We start from the raw sequence: 13,872 nt of genomic DNA, 5'->3' as shown, positions 1-13,872 counted from the left end.
GGAATCTCCATCCTTCTCATTGACAGAACCAGTGTGTGGCAAATCTAAGGTGAGAATAACTCACTGCTGGACTGTGTCCTCTTCCTCAGTCCTTGAAGAAAAGTGGGATCATTTCATATCTTAATTGATATATTCTAACCATGGATGTCCTCTTTTGATAACAGCAGAGGATAAAAAATATAGAGATTTTAGGCTACCTTTGCTTAATGAGGCATTGGACAAACTAGCAATTAGCTGCTCCTCCTAGATTGAATTTAACTTTCTATACTCAATCTTTTTGATTTTGCAAACATAGTGCTGACATGCACTCTTCCCTCACTCCTGCCTCTTGGAATTATTAGTTTCCTTCAAAACACAATTAGGCACTACCTCCTACTCAAGATATTCCTAATTGTGCCATCTATTGATGTTTTCAGTCAATATTTTGTATTATTATATACATATTGTATTTATTTGTCTGTGTACACAATGTGTTCCCCAGCAGAAAGTTCCTTAAGAATAGGAACTATATCATTTTTATCTTCATATTCCAGTACAATTCCTTGAATATAAAAGTTAATAAACATTCATTGAATAGATGAAGTATTTGCTGAGATATGAGATCCTGGATTTCCTCATTATTTTTTTTAATAAACCCTTACCTCCATCTTAGAATCAATACTGTGTATTGGTTCTAAGACAGAAAAGCAGTAAGGGACTAGACACTGGGGATTAAATGATTTTCCCAGGGTCATATAGCTAGGAAGTATCTGAGGACAGATTTGAACTGAGGATCTCCCATCTCTCTGAGACTAGCTATCAATCTACCGAGCCACCCAGCTGCCCACCCACCCCCATCCTCTTCCTATTTTCTAATTTTTGAACAGGGCTTGATCTAATATGCAAAATGTCCTTTACTTATCCTTTATAATGTATAATATAATCATATGCCTCATGTACTGTGCTAGGTATTGGAGATACTAACCCAATAGCTGAAACATGCTCTCTACTCATGGAACTTACATTCTAAAATGACACATATGCCTTGGTTGGATTAGGTGAGACCTCCCTATGGTCAAATCATCGAATAATGGCAGTTATCTTGATTTCAGAGTCATGGGTCAGTAGTAAGAGCACTAATCAAGTCAGATGATCTTAGTTCAAATCCCACCTCTTCCAAATATTTACTAGCTATCTGTATATGGGCAAATTGTTTAAGGTTCAGAAGCTCCTATTTTATGATCTATAAAATAAGGGAGTGTTGGATTAGATGAACCTTTGAGGTCTTTTCTAGTGATAGAGCTATGATATTCTGATTGCAGCAGAGCAGTAAATACATAGACAGCAGATTTTGCAGTAAATTTGTAGTTGTAGAGCTTTGTCAAGTAAACCAGATATAGGATATATAGGATAGGTCAGAGAATAGGACAAGACAAGGCTCCAATATACAAATTTCCCAGCATTATTTCTCACAGTTCTATATTCCAGCTATTATCTGGACTTTTAGTTATTTGCTAAATATACTCTTCTTCTTTTAAAAAATACCCTTACCTTCTGTATTAGACTCCATACTATGTATCAATTCCAAGGCAGAAGAGCAGTAAGGGTTAGGCAATTGGAATTAAGTGACTTGACCAGGTTCATATAGTTAGGAAATGTCTGAGGCCACATTTGAATCCAGGACTTCCCATCTCTAGTCCTGACTCTCTACCCACTGGGATACCCAGCTGCCCCTGAATATACTCTTCAATTTCTGCCAGAAAGACTATGCCTTTGGTCTTGATGCTCTTTTTGCTTGTAAGATTATCTTTTTTCCTTCCTTAATAATTGTTTATTGAAATCCTATTCACTGTTCATATGCTGATTTTGAAGCTGCATCCTCTAAAAAATCTACTTTGAACTACCTCAGCCCTCAAGTAATTTATTACTGAAGCTTGACTTTCTGTTTTCTAATATTTGTTTTACATACTTGCTATATGAATGGCAGGGTGGAAACACTGCACTTAGAGTCAAGAAAGATATGGGTTCAAATCTCATTCTGATATATATCTATATGTATTAGTTGTGTGATTATAAGCAAAATGGAGTCTGTGGAGGTACACAGAGAGGACTAGAAACTCTGGTGTGAGGGCTTGCCCAGCCTTTTTCAATGCTATCCATCTGCCTTTGGTATCCACCTGTCACTTAACTCTCACTTGTGGCTCCAAGAAGCTATAGCATGTACAGTGGCCACACCCCAGTAAAATCATCTTGGTGAATGGGCTTACTGACTGAGGGTAACTCACAAGCCTCAAGCCCATCAGTGAGTTAGGTGGATATCTACCCACATGTGATAACTTCCCCTGGTGGAATGGACAGATGAGAATAATTTGTTTCATAGCCACAAAGGCAGCAGAAACTGTGGAGCACTTAGGCCTTGGTCAGACATCAAAGATGCCAAGGTCATCCACCACATCCTGGGTCACTGACAGTCATCTTGACTCTTGTCTTGCTACTGGATTTTGGTGACTGGAAAGAGAGTCTGAGGTTGGTGATTTTGTACAATTCTTTCTCACTTGAATTCAATTCACATGCCATCAAGACATCACTCTGTGATGTCATTGGCTCTCTTCAAAATGAAGGAAGAACAAGCAAATCACTTCATTTTTTTTTGATCCTTGATTTCGTGCCATAGAAAACAAGGCTACCAAAACCTTTTCTACCTATATCACATGGCCAGCATGAGTACCAAATGAGAAATATGTGCAAAATACTCTGTAAACTTCAAGCACTATATAAATGCCAGCTCTTATTGTTATTTTCCTTGCAAGTTTATAAACCTCTCAGGAATGGGTAATGTATTCTTGTTGACATGTCAAATACAGTAACTTGTGTATAGTAGATCCTTTATGCATGTTTGTTAAATTTAAATCAATGGATTGAAATGAATTAGACTGAACTTCACTTAAGTAACCACACTGAATTGAACTGAGCTAAACTGAATCGAAGTGAACCAGGCTTATCATCAATACAGGTCACTTGGGAAAGTGACATGAGGAATCAGATGGCATAATAGGCAATTTGGTTAAATGGTGCCATGGTTCAGTACAAAGAAAATTGGATTCAAGGTCAGAGGCCCTGAACTCAAGACCTGGCTCTACCACTTATTCCTTATTGGGTCTTGGACAAGTTATTTCATATCTGGGACTCAGTTTCTCTATAAAATAAAAGTTTTAAATCAATAATGTGATATATCATCCTATCATCTTACAAATCAAGAATACTAGGATCGGGTGAAACAGAATATTAGTTAAACAAAATCCAGAAACTCCCCAACTTAGATGAGTGAAAGTGAATTTATAATACAAAGATACAGATATAGATGATATAGATATAAATACAATCAATAGTTGGACTCAACCCAATGTGATTTGATTATCTTACCAAGGCTTCTGAATGAGTAAAGAAAACCTCAAGATGCTGACATCAAAGACTTGAATATCCAAACAAAGAACTCCACCTAAGAGGTTAGAGCACCAGGGTATCTCCAGCATGTAGAAAGAGAATCTCAGCAGTTGCTATGAGAACAGTTTGTATGGAGCTATCCATGGTCCTGTGATTGCCACAGTTTGAACTCACTAACCATTATGACTGGCCAGATTTGAGTCTTGTCAATTGTCTGCTTCTGCACTAAGCCTTATTAATATACTCTGTAAGGCTTAGCCAAATACTATCCCATATGCCCACATACTATCTTGAACCTTGCCAACCAAACTTTTCTGACTTTGGTCATTGTCTGATTCCCAACTAGAGTTCAGAAATTGATGGACTCTTCTTAATCCGCCTCACTTGGCCTATCATTTTATCTTTTGTCTAAATCTTCAAGTCCAGTCTCTCAGCATCTAGATTTTCCAACAACATTTCCTAGCCTAGAACAAGAGCACTGTGAAAATCCTGGTTTCTGCTTTCTTCCATGATCACTGATTGGCAGCTTTTCCCTGACTTTCAACTTATGAATATTTCTTGGTCCCTGATCACTCACTTTATTCCCCCATCATACCTATCTCAGATGCCAAACCTGGCAGATTCTTTGTTTTTAAGATGCTGCTTCTTTGCCTTGTATCTATAACTTTAAATTTACTGGTCTTGGTACTGACAAAAAGTTGGCTTGTGAACAAATTTTGTAAGATCTGCAATGTCAAGTTAAAATTTTTAATTTTATTCTATAGGCATAAGACTGATAATGATGACAATAGTTAACATTTATAAGCTTTATAATTTACCAGGTTTACATATAGATGTATACATATGTAAAATAAAATTTGATTTTCACAGAAATCCTGTAAGATTATAAGTTCTATTATTATCTACAGCACGGTGGCTATTTAATTAATGCTTGCTGAGTGAATCATGGGTAATTTGGAACTCATTTTGTTGTCCAATGATTCTGAGAACACATATCTAGATACAAGAAACCAAAATCAAGCTAACCTGATAAAATTCAAATAAGCAGTTATAGCCTAGATTTTACTTCATAGGCTTCATCATTAGTTCTGATACAAATTTTGTAGGAGTGTTCACATAATACAAACCATGAATCTCCACCAATCCAGACAAATGTCAATTCTTCAGCATATCACAAAGGTAATACACTGAAAAGAGATGAGAGGCCAAACCTCATGGCTGTCACTGCCTTTATCTCCCAGCCTCTACTAAATAATGAGTGAATAATGAGTTGGAGTAGTGAGAGAGTGGAGGCAAGAATATTATTCTAGAGCAGTGATGGTGAATCTTTTAGACACCATGTGTCATGCCCTACCCAACCCCCATATACAGACTCTGTGCCATGCCCCCACTTACCCCCATACAGGGGAGGGAGGAAGCACTCCCATTAATCTGCTAGCCAGAGGGGTGGGTGAAGTGAAAAAAAAATGTCCTCAGGATTAGGACTAGGGTTAGAAATGAATTTATGGTTAGGGTTGGAAATGAATTTGGGGTTAGGGTTAGGGAGAAGAGTAGCCTGAGTGCTCCTCTCCCCTTCAGCTCTTCCCCTCTGTGACCTACCCACCTTATCCTAGACAAGGGAAGGAGTAAATACTCCCATTGGGCTGCTGGGCAGAGGGGCAGGTCAAGTGAAAAAATGTCCTCAAGCCAGTGAAGAGTGGGAAGGGAGCAGCTCCTCCAGTTTCCGCCTGCCTTTCTAGTAAAGAACTCTGGTGGGCAATAAGTACATGCCCACAGAGAGGTCTCTGTGTGCCCTTTCTGGAATGCATGCCAAAGGCTCACCATCATGGGTCTAGAGGCTATTTCAGTAATAAGAAATTAAACTATAGTAGTGGCAGTAAAAACTGAACAAAACAAAGAGAAGCATTACAAAAGAAAATCACTAGGATACAGTGGCTTATTGTAATCAGTTAAGATGGACTCATACACAAAAATAAAATAAGCAGGCTATAAAACTTTAGATTAGAAGTCACTTCTAAAAACATGAAATGGATCATAAATGGAAAACAATGGAACATTTTGAGATAGGACTGGGGATTTTTAGGTATAGTACTTTTGCTCTTGGCACATCCCATGAAGGAAATTAGAACTGGAGGAAGAGGGGAAGCCAGGTAGCAGAGTGGGAACAGTGGCAGTCCTAGAGTTAAAAGGACCTGGGTTTGAATCTCTCACCAGACACTCCCTAGCTGTGTGACCCTGGGCAAGTCATTGAACTCCAGTTGCCTCGCCCTTAGCACTCTTCTGCCTTGGAACTAATAGCATTCTAAGACAGAAGGTACGGGTTTATTTAAAGAAAACACTCAAGAAGAGTCTAAGGGCAAAGCCCAACAATTGAGATGCATAGTTGGGAACCATGAGATCTATAGATGTTGGAGATAGACTGTAGACAGGAAAATAGATGAAGCAGTAATAAAAAAATGACTTGAATAACTAAGTTGAATAACTAAGGCAAAGTGTTGCTTTGGCCAGGCAACTTTTATATACTTCCTTTTAGGAATGCAGTCCATCCCTCAGTATTGCCATTTTGGGGACTGCTGAGGAAAAAAAAATGAAAAGTCTTCTCTAAAGTGATGAGTAAGGAAAGGCATCTTGACACAATCTCAAAGTCAGCTGCCCAGTTACTGTCATAATCTGATCATAGAAATTTGAAGAGGTTCTCTCTTCCATGAGTACACCACCATACACTTTTTTCTTGGAAATGTAAATTAGATTAGATTATGACCCAAAGATGATCATATTCTCAGCCCTGCCACATTTTTAGGGTGAATTTGGGTGACTCACTTAACATTCTGGGTGACTCTGTCCATCATGTCTAAAATCAAGTGGAGCCCTGCTGGGCAGAAACCAAATAGAATTCATTTCAGACAATCTATCCAAAAACAATCCAAAACCACCAGCAATAGCCAGTAAAAATTAATACAAGGATCAGTTTCAAGTAATGCTAACAACCACTTCCATATGACAAGAATAACCAGATGGTGGCATTGGGCTACTGAGGTTCAGGATTAAGTGAAAACTTATGTGAACAAAGAAAGATAAATTGCTGATAAAATGTTTAAGGAAAGCAGGTTAAAAATCTTGATCGGGGATCCATGGACCCTAAATGGCCAGATTCCAAGAAGATCTGTGAACTTGGATGTGAACATAGGAAGAAGATAATATTTGCCTTCACTAACCTGTAGTTAAGGAATTTATCATTTACTTAGATTGTGAATGTTAACAACAAGCCTTACTATTAGTAATTAATTATTACTAATTAATATTCAGATCACTTGCCAAGTTATAGCTCTTGTCCTGCCCCAAAGGGGTCCATAAGCTTCATCAGATTTCCAAAGATGTCCATGACACAAAAAAAAAAGGTCAAGAAGAGCCCCTGGTCTAAAGGCCAGAGGTGGAGAAGGAGCATATGTTAGTAATTTATTTAAGATTTTGTAGCATCACATGGCTTGTGTTGGGTTTGAGTTCTGATCACTGTAGATTTCCAGAACTTTCTCTAGGATAGCCAAACTAACTCCTTCTCTCTAGCAAAGCAGGACAAATAAATATTTCCCCAGCATTCCCCAGCTACTGGGGCATTAAGGGGTGTGAATGGAATCTCACCAAAGGCCCCTTTGGCATGACTGTCTGCTCCTGCTTCAGGAACTGGAGCCTAGTAGCCCCCAGGGTTTTCCAAAATGGAAGCTGTTGGACAATTTGAATTCTCATAGTGATTTACAGCTACTCCCCTGGTCCCTTGCAAATTCATGAGCTTGATTCCCCCCTGCATAGAGACAAGTTGTGAAGCAAGAGGGTAAAGAAAACACTAATTCAAAAGGGAAAGGACAGGACATCTGCAGCATGTAACCAGGTCCAGAGGGGTCTCTGGTAAAGAAAATTCCCTATGGAGCTATACCACAAGTGAGGTTCATGGCTTAGACCCAGAACCAGTTTCATTCTCACCACTTGTTGTGCCTGGGAAATATGAGTAAGATCAGCACTTTGGCATCATTGCCCAGAGATATTCTTGGTTGTGTAATTCAGGCTCTGGACTGGAAGTGGGTGGTTGGGGGAGAGGCAGAGAAAGGAAGGAGAGGGAATGTTTAAATTCACATCAGATATTGCCTCCAAATGAGGAATCACTGTAAATATCGGAGATGTGTTGAGGGGTTTCCTCCTCACCTGACTTAACACATACACACTTTTATAAGTCTTTGGATCCCCAAATAAAGAACTAAAATTTTCTCATCTAGCAAACTGTAACCAAACCCTTGGATAAGGAAATTTGTATTTTTTTTTCTGTATTCTCATAAGCCAGAAGACCTCTACAGCTTCAAACACTAATCTATATGGCTGAAGATGCCAATCTTAGGAAAGACTGCTCAGGAAGGCATGATGCAATAGAAAGAAAATGAGATTTGGAGTTAGAAAATCTGGATTTAATCCCTATTTCTTTAATTTATTACCTGTGTGACCTTGGGCAAATTAACTTCTCTGGTCCTCAGTTTCTTATGTGTGAAATGGGATCGGGAAGGAGGATGTTAGAATAAATAGCCCTTTGCAGCTCTGAGTCTATGACCTCATTATCCCCTGAACTTCCAAAAGAACATAGTCTCTTCATTTTCTGTCTTCTGGGAAAAAATGATGGTGGCAAAACTGTTTCTTTGATGACAATAACAGGCATTTTACAAAGCACTTTCACACAGCAACTCTGTAGGTAATACAAGTATTATTATTCCTATTTGCAGGTGAGGAAATCAAGGACCAAATTGGTTGTGACTTTCCCATGGTCACCCAGATAGTAAGCATCAGAGGCAGGGTTTAAAACCCAGTCCTCCAATGATAAGGAAATTGATTTTTTCACTTTGCTACCTCTCCCTTCTCCAGGAAGGGAATTACTCTACAGTAAAGCAGAAAAATTAAGTATTCCTATGTCACTCTTCTCTTACTGCATTGCTAAGGAGCATGATGGAAACATGACAAATCCCAGACCTCCAATTAGCTTCTGAGTCAGAAATTATCTCCTCATTCTCCCTAACTCTTCTTTACAGACTAAACATGGTAACCACTATATAACTGATCTTTTTAATTCTCACTTCTCCCCTTTATGGCAAGAATATAATTTTCAGAACTCTGTTCTGCCTCAGTTATGTCCATTGGAGTTTGCTATTTAGTTTTTTTAGATTTCTTTTTCTTTAAACACTTACCTTCCATCTTGGAATGAATACTATGTATTGGTTCCAAGGCAGAAGAGTGGAAAGGACTAGGCAATGAGGGTTAAGTGACTTGCCCAGGGTCACACAGCTGGTAAGTTCCTGAGGCTATATTTGATCATAAGATGATGAGTCTTCCTCACTCCAGGGCAAGCATCCTATCCACTGCACTACCAAACTGCTTTGACTTTGAATATGGTAAATATTTAATAATTTTTTTTATTTATTTATGGGTAGTTCCAGGAGCAAGAGCAATGTCCCACTTGGTAGCACCCATTGTTGCTATATTATTTTCTTTAAAGTATTTTTCTACTATCATGTGAAAGTCCCATAGCTAAGACATTTCCATTAGTTCAAGGGAAAACTCTTAATTCATCCATATAATCAGAGCAGAATAAATCATCTAACATCTTTAGCCAGTATCAGAAAAGGATCTGTTCAAGTGATTTCTGACCAAGCTAAATTTCTTAGAGAAGCTAAGCTCCAAAATTTTTAAAAGGAATCCACACTTCTGTTACCCAAGTTGGAGCATTAAGTCAGTCTTCTGAGGAAAAAGGACAAATTAAGGAGATGAGAACTTTAAAGGACAGTCCATTGGCTATTTGTCTGTGCAGTTTCTATCCTTAAGGTTGCTTAACACTTCACTGGGGAGATTGGTTGGCTGCTGGAAGAAAGTTGAGATGGCACCTTCCCTCTACCCTGCACAACCATAATACCTCTATCCTCAGAGGGGGAAACCAGAGAAGAAAATAGGAGGTTTGTGCTTTGTAATTGTTCTTTTATTGTTGGTGGCTGCATTGTGTAAAGGATAATTTTAGCACTGTGACCTAAACTTATGCTAATTATTTGGTTGCCATGGATATCCCAAATTAAAATATATATATATATATATATATATATATATATATATATATATAACCAAGTCAGCTGGAAATTTATGTTGATTTAATTGCTATAGTGGAAAGAAATTAAGAAGAAGGAAGATGGAAAGGGTGTAGGATTTCTCCCACCTGGCTAGTGCCAGGAAGAAGACCAGAGGCTCTAGGAAGGTAAGGGTTTGGAGAGTAAGGAAGAAGGAATCAGCCTGAATTCCAAGAAGGGCTCAGCCAAGATGCCTGAATATAAATCAGCTCAAGGGCAAACTCACCACCAAACCCAGAAAAATAGCTGCCACCCCACCAAGATGTCAGAACGCTTAGCATGCTGCCAGCCAGAGTCGCCTCTCTGGGGAAAAAGAGAGAGCAAAGGAAGTGATGTGCCTTATATAGAAGGTTTTACAACACTTTCCTGTGTCTCATCTGTACCAATGATAGCTTAGCTTGACTTAGAACAGCCCAGGGGTCTGTCTGCTATTTCGGCACATGTCTGTTGAAGGTCATTTCCTCAGATACTTAATCCTTCAGTATGGTGCAGACATTTTTGACCTTGTTAAACTAAGTAGTGTGGAGCAATATGGAGTTCCCAAGACCTGATTCTGTTAAACCACTGTATCTGCATTGTTAGTAGGGTGGAGTAGTTTTAAAATTCACAATTGGATTCTTCAACTCTTGGGAAAAAAATGTCTGGAGGAAATGTTCACTGTGGGAAGTGTCACATAGTTGACAGAAAGCTGGACTAGGAACCAAAAAGACCTGGGTTCAAGTCCCAACTCTGACACATGCTGATTATGTGACCCTGGTAAAGCACTTAAATTCCCCTAGCCTTAGTTTCTCCAACCATAAAATGGAGATAATAATAGCATCTTCCTCAAGGGTTGTTATATCGAATCAAATCAGATAATATATGGAAAGTGCTTTGTAAACTTTAAGGTGACATATGCATATTAACTACTACTCATTAGAGAGGAAGATATTGACCTATATCGATAGGAGCTTCTTCATCCAGGAATTCCTCCTTCATGGATTGAATCTTCACCACCAAAGTTTTTTGTGAAAAAAGGTCAAAAGTCTAGTAAGAGAGGATCAAGCTTCCATGTAACAATAGCAGAACATTTATTTCCAAAGACTTCATTTTTAAAAAATGAATGTATTCCTTCCATTGATATGCTCCCAATGTCAAGAGAAAATGAAGAAGTATCATGAGTGGAGCTCCCTGTGGGAAATTTATGGAGGAAGAATAGCAAAAGTCATATATAATGGGCAGACCACAATCTGTATCACTGGAGGAAATTTGCAAATCAACAATATCAGATTCATTTGAATACCTGAGTACAATATTTATAATTTTTTTAAATAAAAAAAATTTTACTATCAAAATGAACTCAGGTAAAGTCAGATCATACATATGAAATGCCTACCAAAGGGCTGAATTAGGGCACTCCAAGTGGTTACCACATTCCTAGGGGATTTCTAGGTCTAAAAGTTGTCTTTACAATGGAAATGGAGGACAAGATAATAGCTGCCATTTATATAGAACTTCTAATGTGAAGTGTTAGAACTCTGGGGAATTCCAGTGGTCTAGGATTCAAATACTTGTTACTTGAGTGGCCTAATCAGTTAATATCTCTGGACCTCAGTTTTGTCATCTTGTAAAAGGAAGTAGAAGAAGAAGGATTGAAGGAAAACAAACACATTAATGCATTGTTGGTGGAGCTGTAAATTGGTCTAACTATCCTAGAAAGCAATTTGGAGATATGCCCCCCAAAACTGTTATTCTCTTTCTACACTTTGATCGAACCATATCACTACTTTACACTAAAGAGATCAAAGAAAGCAGAAAAGGACTCATATATACAAAAGATATTTAGAGCAGCATTTTTGATAGTGGTGAATCTAAGGGAGTAACCTTCAATTGGGCATTGACTAAGTAAATTATTTATGAATGTGATGGTTTACCATTGTGCCATGAAAAATTATGAACGTGACAATTTTGGAGAATGCTGAGAAGACATATAACCCTAACTTATCCTGTTTCAATTTCTCTACTTACTTTCATTCTTGCATCTCCATCTACCTTTCAGATATCTTGAACTGGATGTCCCTTAGACTTCTGAAACTCAACATATCCAAACCAGAACTCCTTATCCTTTCCTCCTCACTTTCTACCATCGTTATTACTATAGAGGGTAATATTATCCTACTAACCCCTCAGGCCAGCTGTCATCCTCAACTCTTGACTATTTCATACCATCTGTATTTAATCTGTTGCCAAAGTCTATTGATTTCACCTTCACAACATCTTTCAAATATACTCCTTTCCTGGGGTTGTGGCAAAATCGGGACACTAATGTGCTGCCGGTGGAGTTGTGAATTGATCCAACCATTCTGAAGGGCAATTTGGAACTATGCACAAAGGCTTTAAAAGATTGCCTGCCCTTTGATCCAGCAGTACCACTTCTGGGTTTGTACCCCAAAGAGATAATAAAGAAAAATACATGTACAAGAATATTCATAGCCCTGCTGTTTGTGGTGGCCAAATATTGGAAAATGAGGGGATGCCCTTCAATTGGGGAATGGCTGAACAAATTGTTGTATCTGCTGGTGATGGAATACTATTATGCTCAAAGGAATAATAAAGCTGTGAGATTTAAAATAGTGAAGCCCATAAACTGTAGTGAGTTAAAATGGTGGAAGATATAAATTGTGATAGCTATAAGAGAGGGTGAGTAAATTTGACCGCAGAAAATATGTTTCACTACAGTGCCTTGGTTTTAAAATCAAATATAAGGTGGTCACCAGGGAAATATTCCCAATTATTCAAATACCCAAGTCAACTGGGTTTTATAGAGATTTTAATTAATACAAATGTGGAATTAAAGAAAAGAGAGAAAGAGAGAAAAAGGAAATAAGTATGAAGGGCCTTAAGCCAACATGGCCTAGACCTGAGTCTTAAGAGAGAGAGATCAGTCAGTCAGTCTTTTAACACTCACCACAAGGTATGCCTAAGCAAGGATTCTATGACACCAGGCCAGCATCATCTCAGCTGCTTTCACCAGCTCCCTCCTCCATCTGAATGTTTCAGAATCAGTCCTTCCTCAATCTGAATGTTTCAGAATGACCTCCAGCTCTTCTCTGAGCTCTTATTTTTAAGGGCAAAATCTCCTATGTCACCTCCCCTAAGTTCTTCCATCTACCAATCACTGTAGATGTTTTCCAAAAGACAGCCCATTTTGAATTCACAGCTGAGTAGATTAATCTCTTTAGTAAGTCAGAAAAAAATGGTGCTGTGTCAACTAATTTCATTAAGATAAAACCTCTGAGTAAGTTTTCACCTTTTAGGTCTAAGTAGTTTACAAGTTGCCCCACCTTTATAGGCACCTAGCATCCCATTGTATCAATTCCAAAAACAGGCATGGCACAAAGAACTCCTTTCCTTTATAAGTATGGTTTTCAAGTACTTTCATTGTTTAGCAAGGAGTTTTCTGCCCTAAAGCGGTCTTAAGTAGGGGTGGAGTAGGGATACTCCCATAGCAAGGAGTTTTCACATTCAAGTAGAGTTCTCACTATCTGGTAGGGAATTATTTCAAGTAGGGAATTGGAGGATTTCTCAATGTGGAGTAAAATTTTTAACATTCATAAGTCTGTGAAATTTTAAGATTTACAAAGTGGAGGAATTCCATGGGGACTAGAACAACCTCCAGGAAGTGATGCAGAGCAAAAAGAGCAGAACCAGGAGAACATTGTACACAGAGATTGATTCACTGAGGCACAGTCCAATGTAACAGAATTTTCTACTACTTTTTCTACTAGCAGCAATGCAATGATCCAGGACAATCCAGAGGAAATTAGGAGAAAGAATGCTATCCACATTCAGAGGAAAAACTGTGGAAGTAGAAACACAGAAGAAAAACATGATTGAGCACATGGTTCAATGGGTATATGATTGTGCATTTTTACTTTAAATGATCACTCTATTGCAAATATTAATAATGTGGAAATAGATTTTGAACAATGATACATTTATAACCCAGTGAATTGTTCTTTGGAGAGGGAGAAGGAAGAGAGGAGGGAAAGAACATAAATCATGTAACCATGGAATAATAGTCTAAATTAATTAATGAATGAAAATAAATTAATTTATATTTATATATATATATTCCCTTCTTTCCTCTGGCACCACCTGAACAATAATAATAGCTATTTGTGGGTCTTCCTGCCTCAAGTGTCTACCCATTCCAATCTTCTCCATTCAGTCACCAAGATGATTTTTCCTAATGTGCAGGTATGACATGTCACTCTCCTACTCAATAAACTCCACTGTCTCCCTATCACTTCCAGGATCT

This window comes from Monodelphis domestica, chromosome 1 (genome assembly GCF_027887165.1).
Source record: "Monodelphis domestica isolate mMonDom1 chromosome 1, mMonDom1.pri, whole genome shotgun sequence".
Lineage (NCBI taxonomy): Eukaryota > Metazoa > Chordata > Mammalia > Didelphimorphia > Didelphidae > Monodelphis > Monodelphis domestica.
The sequence above is the reverse complement of the archived record's forward strand: the minus strand, read 5'-3'. Positions refer to the sequence as shown.